The sequence below is a fragment of the Silene latifolia genome, chromosome Y (genome assembly GCF_048544455.1).
Source record: "Silene latifolia isolate original U9 population chromosome Y, ASM4854445v1, whole genome shotgun sequence".
NCBI classification, from domain to species: Eukaryota; Viridiplantae; Streptophyta; class Magnoliopsida; order Caryophyllales; family Caryophyllaceae; genus Silene; species Silene latifolia.
In genome coordinates, this window is record NC_133538.1 from 379,043,065 (window position 1) to 379,055,426 (window position 12,362).

The window sequence follows — 12,362 nt, forward strand, 5'->3', positions numbered from 1 at the left end:
GCAAGGATCTAGCTTTTGTCGTCTGATTTCACCTTATGTCGTGTCAATCGTTGTTGTAAGTCTCGATCTCTATTCTTAGGTTTATACTAGACCTAACCTTAATTTTGGGGGATTTGGTAACTGGGCACTAGATTGATTATTTAGGGGTAGTAGTAATTGTATGTGATTATTATTTGTAGGTGACGGTTTCATGGAGGATTGCTATTTCGATTACTTGTGTGTGTTTGGATTGCGAAAGGGCAGGGTTTTCCTAAACAGTATGATTCTACCGTTGTTGTATTGATTGATATTGTGGTTGATTATTTGTGGTTATTCTGATATCGTATTTGTGGTTGATGGAGTTGTTGGTTGGATATTATGAGCCATGTTGGGAGATGGTTTCACCCCAATGTTCGCCCCTTGTGGCTCCTGTCAAAAGGGGGATGTGTATATTAATGATCTAGGTCCACTCATTGCGATGATCGGGGCTTTAGCTGGCAAGGTTACAGTCTACCATTGGCGGTGTGGGTACCTGTTAAGATGGTTAACCTGGCAGGGCTACTCATTACGATGAGAGACATTTATGTGGATATTGTTGCTACCTCGTCTTGCTTATTCTTGTGATTGCTGTTGTTGTTTGTGTAATCATACTGACCCCTTCAATTCTTGTCAAAACTGTGGTGATCCATTGGGGAATGGTGAGAAATGAGTGTAGCAGGTGATGATGTTGAGCTTGCATGCGGGATTGGACGGGACACAGATGATGCATATTAGTTTCATAGCTTCAGCCGAGTCTTAGATATTCTTATACTTTGGATTTACAGTTGTATTTCTCTTGTTTTGGTTTATGTAATCGACTAAACTTTAATTATCTTAATAGCTATTTCAATATGGTCAACTTTATATGTACTACCTCGGGCAACCGAGATGGTAACACTTCCATTTTATAAGGTAGGCCTTGGTAAGGCACTTTGGTAGATGGGGGTGTTACATGTGGTCCTCATTGATTCCACGTACAAGACCAACGAATACGGTTTTTCGCTTATTGAGATGGTTGGGATTACACCCGTTGGGAGGAGCTTTGTGATCGCATATGCTTTTGTGAAGTACGAGTGAGAGGAGGGATATGCTTTGGTTTTACGGCATCTGAAGGCCTTTCTTAATGACGATGTTCAACCTAATGTCATAGTTACAGATTTCTAGAAAGGGTTGATGAAGGCTATTCCCAATGTTTTTCCGAATTCCTCCAACTTGTTATGTCTTTGGCATATATATGCTGCCGTGGAGACGAGATCACTTGATATCACGTGTGATGATTATTGGGCTTAGTTCATTTCTTCCGGGTTGTTTGGAGCGGTTGTGGAAGCGGGGACCCGACCTGAGTTTGATGTGGCGTACGAGTAATTGGCAAAGCAATGGCCACCAGTAGCTGCTTATATTGAGAATACTTGGATCCCGCACTATGATTAATGGTTCAAGTACAAAACAAACAAATTAACACATTTTGGAAACACAACTACATCCCGGGTTAAGTCGGCACATGCAAATTTGAAGAAATGGTTGAATAGTGCGAAACTGGCACTTGATAGCATCCGGGTCTGATTTCATTCGTTGATAGAAACGCAAGACATGGAGATCTGGCACTTGTTAAAGTTATTGAAACGGTTGACGGGGCTTAATCGGTTATTCTCCAGATTAGCTTGTAAACTCTCTAAGAACGCCCTCATTGAATTGCGAGAAGAATTCGAAATAGGCGCCAAGATGATGGAAGATCGCTTGAGAGTTGATCTCGGTTGTGTCTTGACTTCGTCACATGGTTTTTTAGGTGCTTGTTCACTTCATTGTCTATTTAGACCTAGTTCTCGAGTCCTACTTGATTGTCTTACATGAGTTTTGGAGGAAGTTGGAGTACGATGGTAATGAGGCAAAGCCGGCTACTGACGAAGATCGACTCGAGGAGTTATTTGATGAAATTCGGAATTCTGATCTGAGTATGAGATCCGCCATGTACGATGCGCTTTACTCCCAGCTACATCACGAGGAGGAGGATGTAAATAAGCCAGCGGTGAACGAGAACCCTAGAGGACGTCCGAAGAAGGCAACTTGGAGAGACCAATCCGCCGTTGAGCATGCACGAAGGCGGAATAGTAGAGGTAGAGGTAGATCAGCATCTTCACGAGACCCGTCTTCTGTAGAGCCGTCCTCTTTTTGACCCATTTCCTAGAGCTCCATCTGGTACTCCGTCTACTACCACTGGTACCACTCCGACGGTTCCTGCCACTTCCACTAGCACATCCACTATCGGGAATTTTAGCACTTCGTACTGCGCACCTCTAGAGGTAAGCTATGTTATAGGTCACTTGAGGAGCTTTCATATGCTTGCTTTTTTGCCATTGTGGTTTAGAGAGTACCTCAAAGCATGGTTTGATCCTTTCGGAGACGGTCATTGTGATTACCGAGTTATCTCACATGCTTTACGGGGTGACCAAAATCACTTCACAATGGCTAGATTAGATTTAATTAGAGAAATCTAGTGCTTCGCCACCTATCGTGACCATGTTTATGGTCGGGATAGATATGATCGAAGTTGCTAGAATTAGGTTTATGGACCAGGTACCGTGCGACGAGGACCATTGGATGGACGTTTTAGATTTATATGGTTTTGCCACGATGTATAACTGGGTGATATTTGTTGTTTCTTCATTTCTCGACGAGCATGACGTACGACATTGGGGGTACAATTAACACTTACATGCCCCGATTGGTGTATGTGCCCCATATGGTGTTTTATGGGTTTTGCACGTGAGTAACCACTATATTGTAATTTTTATTTTATCAGCTATTATCGTAACTTGTATCGGACTATCGTCACTTTTCTTTAAATAAGTTACTAAAAATATTATTTTCCAAACATAACATAAATAATCCATCATTAAAGTCTACAAACATAATTAATTAAAACATAGTTAACGGAATTTAAAATACAACTTAATTCAAACATAGTTAATGGAATTTAATTATCTTCCGCTGATGAAGATGAGGATGACGATATTCTAAATCGTCCCCAGCTTCAATTTTTTCAGCTTGACTAGCAACGTATTGATCATAGACATCAATGATGTCGATTTTTCTGTTGCCAATGTTGAACACTCCACAACACATAAAATGGAAAATGTTGCGTAATCGAGCACGGTCAGTATGCGTATAAAAAATTCAATGACATCACCTTGCAGCCTGCCATATTCCCTCCTCTTTGATTGTAATGTTGCTACCGACATAACATCAGACACAACATCATCATTAACTGGAGGAGTTAGTACATCCTCCCAGTTCTCGGCAAAGATACTACTACAGATATGGTGGACAACAACAGCTAATAACCGTTGTTATAGAAAAAACGGGCGTTGTTGTTCGGGCCGTTGTTAAATTTTTTAACAAAGGTTATGTTTTTTTACTAATAACCGTTGTCAAATGTTTTAACAACGGTTTAAAACCGTTGTCGTTATTAATTATCCGTTGTGAAAAAAAGTCCTTGTATTGAATAATTGTTTGGTGGGAAAGTAATAACGGTTTATGACATAAAACCGTTGTTGATAGTAATGCGCGCGCTTAATAGTTTATTGTAGGGATGTTAATAACAACGGAATTTTGTATGATAACCATTGTCATTACTAATGACAACAGCTTTTTTGTTCAATAACCGTTGTTATTGGAGTTTTTTTTAAAAAAACAAATTACAAATTCAGTGCATTACTGCCAAAATCCCTGCATTAATTAACAGTAGCATCACCATTACAATAATGATATTACTAAAACATTCTCCATTACAATATGCAACGACAATATCAGAGTCTTATTGAAATGTTTAACAAAATTCTCCTAAAGCTCTAAGTCTAAAGCTCTAAATCAATAAAACTAGAAGTAAATTGACCTAAATATATAACTCTTTTGTTTTCATTGCAATGTTCAAGGACGTACTTGTTTCTTTTTGTACTCGGAGTCATGTGGCTCGTTGATGACATACTGAAAACCAAAACATTAACGAAAACATATATGTTAGAGTACCATATAGCAACAGCATGCAACATGAACGTAACAACAACAAGGCGTCGTATAGTATTTAATTTAATTTAATTTAATTTAATTTAATTCATTAATACATGGCATATGAAACGAAAATATATTAATTTAAAGGACACTCATTGTCATTTCCAAAACATATCAATTAAAAAATAACTCTTGGCATATGAAAGGACACATACACTAATTATAAATTCATTCCACTATATATCTCAATCAATCCATTAACTCATTTTTCTTTCAACACACCCCAAACCCTAAACTCCAAATCCTAAATCTTAAAAACCTAAACTCCAAACTTCCTTCAATAATGAATCAGAACATTCATTTAATATTAATAACGATCGAGTACAACAAATGTTTCATACGCCGCTTAGAGGAAATCGAGAGGAAGAACAGGCTCTTTCTTGATGATGTTTAGATCCCACTCAAGGAGGCCACCCTTCGTGGCTGGGTGCTGGAGTTGGAGCAGCTGCATGCAGATATTGCATCTGCTTTACAAAACCTCCAAATAACAAAGGAGGAGAGGACCATTCTCATGGAAGAGAATGCCTTCCTAAAATCCGTTCTACGTAGTAGTTTAGTTTAGTTTTTTTATTTTATTTTGTATATCAATTAACTAAGCTTATGAATATTAAATGTGGATTTGTTTTACTATCCTCTTCATCATTTTCTTTGTTTTGTTTTATTTTATTTTATTTGTTTTACTAATGAACGCAGAAAAACTAATCGGATAATTAGAAAAAGAACAATGACGGAGAAAAACACACAAAAAAATAATTAGAGAAAGAACAACAATGACGGAGATGACAAAACCTAAAACCATTAAGAGGTAGATATATATCTGATAATTAGAGAAAGAACAGTGACAGAGACGATGAGAAAGAGACGACAATGACAATAGTGACGGAGATGACAGAGCGACGGCGAGGGAGAGTTTTGACGGTGAGGGAGAGTGTGTTTGTGTTTGTTTTTGTTTGGTATTGTGGTGTTTGTTTTTGTTTTTCTATACACTGAAAGTATTGACAACGGTTTAGTATATCATAAACCGTTGTCACTATTAATAACAACAGTTTTCACAAATTAACTGTTATTATTTTTCACTGATTTGTGCCAAAATAATATAATCCAATTAACAACGTTATTATATATTACGTGTTAAACCGTTTTTATTATTTTATGAATGACAACGGTTATTATTTATATAACCGTTGTTATAAGTAATTACAACGGTTCTGATTCTGGTAACTGTTGTTATTAATTTTCACTGAATTCCACGAAAATAAAATAATACAGTTAACAACGTTATTGCCAATTCGCGTTAATATGCGTTGTTAAAGGGCCGTTGTTAGTACCCATATTTGTAGTAGTAAGATTACACAAATCATCCCACGACTTGGTTTATCTTGAAGCAAGTTACATACAGTGACACTTTGGATGACTAATTCAAGACGATGCACTAACGTTGGTAAATCCAAAACGATGGAGTCAATCTTTTGTTGGTAAACTCTGATTTGTTGGGCATTTGTAGCCATTTGGTATTGTTTGGGTTATTGTGAATGGATTGGGATGAGAAATCGCAATTTATAATAGTGAATAAGCTTGGTTGTTGTGAATGGATTAGAACGAGCAAGAGGTATTTATAATTAGGTTGATAACGGTTATATTTTTGAATTTGAAGCAGTTATATTTTTGAATTTGAAACGGTTATATTTTTGAATTTCAAACGGTAACATTTTTGAATTTAAAACGGTTATATTTTTGAATTTCACGTAGTTATATTTTTGAATTTGAAACGGTTACATTTTTGAATTTGAACTTAAAATATTACATTTTTGAGTTTGAACTTAAAAATCTAAAAATCTAAGTTAATTAACGATGCGATTAATTTGTTAACGTAATGGCCTTTTGGAATGAAAACGTCGTCGATATTTACTAAAACGTCATCGATATAAACATAAAAAGGGTTTAAAAAGACATGACATAAAAGTCTACAAACCTAATAGTCTGATATGTGTATTTTATATAGACTTTTTAGGCTTATTTTGCACGTATTTCTATGCACTTTTGTACTGTTTTGTATTGCAATATGCCCCGAATTGGCTACTTTGGTTTGTTTTGTCTGTTTTGCAGAAATGAATCTGAAAGTGGTGAAACCGTGCTCTATTCGTCCTATTTTGCATGCATTTTGAGGAGACGGGAATGTTAGAGCGAGAATATTGCCTTGAAGCGCATGAAGGGATGGTTAACGAAGTAGTCAAAGATGATTTTGAAGCTGACTTGGAGGAAGAACACTCGATCGAATGGTTTATTTGGTTGATCGAGTGGTTTAGGAAGCTGAAGAGTTCGATCGAGTAGTTTGTTGTGCTCGATCAAAATGCTGTTTAGTGGGTTTCCTCGATCGAGTGATCTTTTTACTCGATCGAGAGGATTAGCTGCTGAAGACCTCGATCGAGTGGTTTTATATCACTCGATCGAGAGGTTTTGGATTTTAGACGGGCTTAATTAACCCGTGTTATGTTATTTCGTGATGGACTTACTTTTCCTATTTAAGCATTCAATAATTAGGTTATTAAGTACGCTGTTTTCGACGCTACTTACACATTATTCATCTCTGAAACTCTTAATCTCTATTTTAAACTTTCTACTGTAAACTCTTTTCTCCTTAATCTTTTGCTTAGTTGATTTGATCTTTACGCCGGAATCGCTTGAGATTGTAATCTCTCTTCTCCTTTTAATCTTAATCTCATTATTTCCTTGCTTTAATCCTTGTTTTATTGTATTAAATATTCTGCCCTAATTTAGTTTATGCATTATTATTGTTATTTCATCATGCCTTCAATTAGTTTATTCATTATTATTATTATTGACAACATTAGTAATATGAGTAGCTAAATTCTTTCATGTTGGGATTAGGGAATCCATGGTAGGATTGTGACGATGTAGCGAATAGACTAGATTGTTTACTTGTCAGAATCTGTACCCATGGCAATTTAATTATAATACCGACTTAGTTGAGTGCACGCTTCTAAGTTACTTTTAATCTGGTTAAATTTATTCCTGGATCGGAAGATTGGACTAAATAGACCTGCTATGAATAGTAGACTACCCTGATGAGGACGAAAGTTAAGTTAGTGGAAATCTAGGAAAGAAATTGGACCGGAAGGACCTTTCTTGTATCCGTCTCACAGTAGATTATCTAGGCTATTTGCAGTTGAGTCGCTAGATTACTATGGTGAACCGAAATACTGACATGTTCTCTCTCATTTGATCATCTCTATTATATTTTCTGTCTTTTATTGCTCTTTCTTTACTGCTCTTTCCTTTAAGCCTTTATTAGTTTAGAAATCAAATTTAAACACCCATTTAGTGACCTAAATAGATGGACCTTAATAGATATCTTGCCTCCCTGTGGAGATCGACCCGACTTCCCTAGCTATATTAGTTAGTGACTAGTTGGTTATTTTTGGTAGGTACACGACTAGCCTGTCAAATTTTGGCGCCGTTGTCGGGGAGGCAATAGCCCTATCTATTCTTGTTTTCGTTTATTTTTATCCGTCTCAGGGAATTTTTATTCCTTGAGACAGTTCTCATTTATCTCTTTCAGTGCTGTGTATGCCCAGGTCAAATAGGTCGGAGTTAGTTCTAGCTGATTCTGAGCCAGAAAGACTATTTCGGCATAGACTCTGTCTTCAAAGAGAACGTCAAAAGGAAGACTTGAGTACTTTCGAGCCCGAGCTACAACACTTTTTATTTGCAGAAGACCAGTCTTTTGAAGAAGACAATCTCATTTCTGCCAACAAGCCAGTAAAGATGCCTAACATTGCAAGTCACTCGGAGCCCAAAGCATCTTCTATTCCTAAAGGTTTCAACCTCCAAACTGAGGACGGTAACACCTTCGATATCCGTCCATCTTACATAAATCTGGTGGAGAGAAATCTATAGCGAGGTGTGGCGGGTGAAGATCCGCGAAAGCATATGGAAGTCTTTACCGACTATTGCTCTACTATTCCCGCTACTAAGGGAGTAACACAAGACAAGATAAAGGAAGTACTTTTCCCTTTTTCACTAACTGATTCAGCTCGTGAGTGGCTGACTGATCTTGACCGAACAGCTGAGGGTATCACCAACTGGGAGACTCTCGCACTTGCCTTCTACAAAAGATACTTCCCTCCTAAACACAGTAATCAGCTGAGGGGTAAGATTACTAGTTTCAAGCAGGCATCTGATGAGACTTTCTATGAAGCTTGGTGTCGGTTCAAGAAGTTGGTGAGGTCTCTTCCTCACCATGGTTTTGATCAATGGTTTTTGTGCAACCAGTTCTACAATGGGTTGTACGATGACCACAGAGCCATACTTGATGCTTCATCCAACGGAAGATTTCAAAAGAATATTGATGATGATAAGGGATGGGGCATTATTGAGGAGTTAGCGACCCATTGTGCTGAATATGGGAATCCACAGGACGGTATTCGAACGGTCCATGATACCGTCATCAGGTACCAAAAATAAAATACCTAGTTACACTAATAGAAGCTAGCAGTAAGTAGGGCCGATCTCCACAGGGAGGCGGTCACTATCTACTTGTCAAATTCGGTCTGTCGAAGGTCACAGTGGGGGTTTTGATTGTTTTGACTAAACTAACAAGATTAAGGCAAGAGAAATAGAGAAGAGAAATTAAGCAGAGGGAAAGGAAACTAGGATGTCGGTTCATCAATGAACGTCAATTAATTGCACTTAAGGTCACAGATTAGTCGATGTGTCGGTCTAAGGGGCAATGAATATCTCCTTCCGGTCTCAATTCGCCCTAAAATATTATTAGCTTAGCTTCCGCCCTCACTAAAGCATTCTATCGTTCACTGCGGGTCTCACCCCTTCCAACCTTCCGGTCTAGGTCAAGGCTTACCAAGAGTAAAAAGGCTAATTGCATCAATTCAATCAGCAAGATACAATCAAAGCAGCGATTAACAACATAGACAAAAACAACAACGACAATCTGCAAACTAATTAGCAACTAACATTCATTCATTGACTCCCCTAATCCTAGCAGGGAGAAATTAGCTAGACATGATAAAGGGAAGAACAAAAATAAAGGGAAGAGAAATAAACATTAAATAATTAGAGAGAAAAGGGAAAAGAGAGAAAGTTACAGAAATAAGGATCCGGGAAAAGAGAGGAATGCAGTTTACAGAGAAAGAGTAGAGTAGAGTACAGTCTCCAGGAACGAAGTCCCTGTTTTTGGTCCTCTAAATGTGTTTGTCGTCGTCCTATTTATAGAGGAGACGATTCTTATTAAACCTAATAGCAAAATAAAACAAAAAGCCCGAGCCCAATAGCAATTCCACTCGATCGCGTCATTTGAAACCACTCGATCGAGCAAAACTAAGCTTAAACCACTCGATCGACCAGTAATAGTACTCGATCGAGTAAACCTCTAAAAGGAACTATTCAATTGACCAAGGAAAGTGATCGGTCAAATAAGCATTCAATCGAGTGAAATATGACTCCATCAGCTACTTGTTCGTTAGTTCAGCTTTCACTTGTCTTTTTAGCTCTCGAAATGGCTTCACGCATCCCGAGACAGCTACATTTACACTCTAAATTCACTCTTCCTCCAAATGCATGCAAAACGAACGGTAAAAGGCTTGATTTCACTACTTTCTGGTCCATTCCTGCAAATAAGGCAAAGAAAATCAAAGTAGCATATTCGGGGCATTTCGTAGCATAAAACTATGATAATAGCATAGAAATTCGTGCATAAAAAGGCCTAAAAGGATTATATAAAATGCACGTATCAGTCCATTCGGTTGATAAGGCAGTCGTGGCTCAGATGGAAGCTATGAATGCCCGGTTTGATAGATTGGAGCTGCAATCTGCTGGAGATCAACAGACGGTTCATCTGTTGACTAGACAGGAAACTATCATTTGTGAGAGGTGTGGGAGCGATGACGGTCATATTGCTATTGACTGTCTTACTGAGAAAGAACAAGTCCTTACTTTTCAGCAATACAGGCAAGGAGGAAGTTCTTATTACAACAATCAAGGAGCAGTCCATCCCAATTTGAAGTGGACAAGTCAAAATGTTCTTAATCCCACTCCTCCACCGCAGCTGCACCAGCCATATGTCCCTCCTCACAAGGCTCAACAAGGCTTCCAAAAGCCTCCTTGTTTTCCTCCACTGAATCAAGGAGCATCATCTTCAAGTGGGGTAAGTGAGCTAGCTGAGTTAAAGAAGTGGTCGTTCATATGAAGGACCGAAATTGTCAACTTTAGATGACATATCAGACCCGAGGAAGGCCATAAATGCTGATGAACAGTCAACTGTCGTTGAAGATAAGCTTACCACGAAGAATATACTCGATCGGCTAATCTCTGGAGGTCGATCCAGTAGAATTGATAAAGAAAGCACTCGATCGAAAGGAAATTCTACTCGATCGAGTAAACTGGATAATCAAGGCATCGATCGAGAGGTTCAAACCACTCGATCGAGTGAAAATTTTGAAGAATCTGTTCGATCGAGTGGTAATTTGTATCGATCGAATACTGTTGCTATTGAGGAACTGGATCGAGAGCCTGCTATTGCTCGATCGAGTGAAATTTCACCTGGAAAGACTCGTTCGAGAGGCAAAAAGTCTCGATCGAGTGAAAAAGAGCTTGAACCTGCTGAGACGTTGGAAGAAAGACACAAAGGACTCGAGATTCCTATTACCGTGCCCTTCCCAAGGCGATTATAGAGCACGAAAACCAATCAACAGTTCAGTAAATTTGCCAAACTCCTGAAAAGCTTACAGGTTACTGTTCCATTCGCCGAGTTGCTGACACAAGTACCCTCTTATTTAAAGTTTATGAAAGAAATTTTGTCACGTAAGAGGCATATCAACGATCATGAGACGGTAGCTTTAACTGAGGTAGGGACTGCCCTAGTTCCAAATAAGTTTCCACCTAAACAGTCAGACCCGGGTAGTTTCTCGATTCCATGTCACATAGGTACCCATTTGATTGATAACGCGCTATGCGATCTTGGTGCTAACGTGAGTGTCTTACCTTTGTCTTTCGCAAAGAGACTTGGTTTGACTAAATTTAATTGCACAAACATGACCGTACAGATGGCCGACTATAGTATATCACGGCCGTTAGGAGTAATAGAGGACATACCTGTCAAAATTGGGAGATTCTTTATTCCCGTTGACTTCGTTGTGCTTGATATTCCCGAGGACACTCACACCCCTATTATTTTAGGGAGACCATTTTTATTCACTGCTCGCGCAGTGATAGATGTCGGAGGAAAGACACTTACGTTTCAGGTAGGAGATGACGAATTGAGTTTTCATCAATCTAAGTCTCGTAGGGCTCCCATGCAAACTCAACCTTGCAATGCCCTCTCCTATACTGACTCCTATATTGACACCCCAGCTGAAAATGTGGACTTTTGTGCGGTAATTGTGACCCCTCCGCCTCAAACTGAGAGCAAAAAGGAGGAACGTTCGTTTGTTTTTCTTGCTGTAGGTACAGATGGATTGAATGCAGGAGCTGTCAAAGGTCAAAATGCAATTAAAATCAATCAAAAAGGGGATCCTAACGTCAAAGCTAATGGGACAGATAAAGGGACGAGAAAAGTTCGTGCATACGTGGATGTTAACTATTCTCCCTCTACTGGTTCAAATTCAAGCTCGTGGAGAACGAAGAGGACGGTCAAGGAAGCTGAAGGGACCTCCTCCAGTCAAAAGCCCTCCCTTGGGCTACTAAATTGTTTTGGGAATTGAGCGGGGAATTCCCCGTGTAACAAATTGTAAAAATTAATGTTAAATTTCCGTTGAATTTCTTTATTGCGTTTTTATGACAATTAGAATTTAGACTATTTTTAGTGTAGTTAGAAAGACTATAGACTGTTACTTTTTGATTTGGTATGTTCGCGATATGTTTGCGAGTGTTTTTATGTAGGTTTGGGGAGATAATGACGCACTTGGATGAATTGCACGAAGAAAAGAACTCGATCGAGTACTTTTTGTACTCGATCGAGAGGAATGCATAGGAAAGGGTTCGATCGAGCAATTTCCAGTTACTCGATCGAGATGGCTAAAATGGGAAATTCTCGATCGAGTAGATTTTCACTTGATCGAGTGAAAAGGAGGTTAGACTTCTCGATCGAGTGATTTAAAATCACTCGATCGAGTGAAATTGCAAATCATACGCAGGAAGTGTCCCTTTAACTTCTATTTTCTTCTTTCATTTTATTTTGTTCTTCATTTTACCCTTCCTTTTCTCGACATAACACCCCAAATTCTCCATTTTCTCTTGCCCAA

The 12,362-nt window shown here is 38.6% G+C and overlaps 1 non-coding gene across 1 annotated transcript; it reads right to left on the minus strand.

The window, feature by feature from the left end:
• Positions 1-8,248: 8,248 nt before the first annotated feature.
• Positions 8,249-8,354, minus strand: LOC141635588 (small nucleolar RNA R71). Its single transcript, XR_012540264.1, has one exon. It is a non-coding gene; the product is annotated as a small nucleolar RNA R71 (small nucleolar RNA).
• Between the last annotated feature and the right edge of the window lie 4,008 nt (positions 8,355-12,362).